This window comes from Galeopterus variegatus, unplaced genomic scaffold (genome assembly GCF_000696425.1).
Source record: "Galeopterus variegatus unplaced genomic scaffold, G_variegatus-3.0.2 Scaffold6181, whole genome shotgun sequence".
NCBI lineage: Eukaryota > Metazoa > Chordata > Mammalia > Dermoptera > Cynocephalidae > Galeopterus > Galeopterus variegatus.
Window position 1 is genome coordinate 105,598 of NW_007732292.1, and position 1,385 is coordinate 106,982.

Sequence of the window (1,385 nt, forward strand, 5' to 3'; positions counted from 1 at the left end):
CCACTCCCATCACTTCTTTATTCTGCCTTATCTTACCAAATTTGATGAATTATGTTTCCACTGGGAAGTGAGGTACGTATCTCCCCTTCATAAATACACCTCTTTATGAGGGAGGTTGGAAGGTAACACACTCTTTCCTCCTCTATGGGGAGGGGTGAAAAAGGCCAAAATACTCTTTATTCCTTTAAGTTCCTGTTCTTTCTTCAATCACCTTTCACATTTTGGTGTTGTCATACAGAAGTTGGTAGTGAGGGTTTTATAGACACTGGATTGACCTGCTCTTTTTGTTTTTCTGTTTTTACATGGATGTGTCAGGCACCTCTATCTAGAATGTGGGAGTAATTGTCTCTTGTTCTCAGTTGTGGGACTTCAGCTAAAATATAGAGACAATAAGTAAAACTTTAACATGCGGTTAAATAAGAATCTTCTCACAGTCTAGAGTCTTTTAATGGTCACAAGGAGAACATTTGAATTTGAGGTAACCATTGTGATATAAGCAGGTGGCTCCATGAATTCAGAATGTTCAGTTTTTAAGAAATAGGAACCTATGCATTTATACAACTCAAAAGCAATATAAAATTGGCTATGCAGTTAGCATGGTAGAAACCTATGGTTTCTGGTTGTCTGTCATTCAGTCCTCCTCCTCGTACTAGTACCCTTTAGCAACAGTGACAGTTCATGGACTGATATGTGACCAATCTTGGTCCAATTAGAACGAATGATTAGACATTGGATGGGAATCTGGAAGATATATGCCTGGTATTTCTGGGGCCATCACATGGAGAGAGCCTGCCTCAAAGTAAAGCAACAAAGAGGGAAATAGGGTTAGAAGTGGAGAGACGCCAAGGCCACGGCTCAGCAATACTGCCCCTGGATCCAGACAAGAGAGAAGTCACTGCTTAGACTTTTACTTACAGGAGTCAATTTTTTTTTCTTAAGCCAGGTGACTTGGCTTTTTATCACTTGAAATCCAACGGTCTTGGCTGTCACCAAGCCATTTCTCTACTTAAACTGCATTGTCAGGCCGGCCCGTGGCTCACTCGGTAGAGTGCGGTGCTGATAACACCAAGGCCACGGGTTCGGATCCTATATAGGGATGGCCGGTTTGCTCACTGGCTGAGCGTGGTGCTGACAACACCAGGCCAAGGGTTGAGATCCCCTTACCGGTCATCCTTTTAAAAAAATAAAATAAAAAAAAATAAACTGCATTGTTATCAAAGCTGCTGTGTTCTTGGCGTATTTTTTCAAGATGGACTTTTTCGGGCCGGCCCGGTGGCGCACTGGATAGTGTGCCGCTTGGGAAGCGCGGCGGCGCTCCCGCCTGAGGGTTCGGATCCCACATACAGACCAGTTCCCGCTCACTGGCTGAGCGAGGCGCGGGAGCA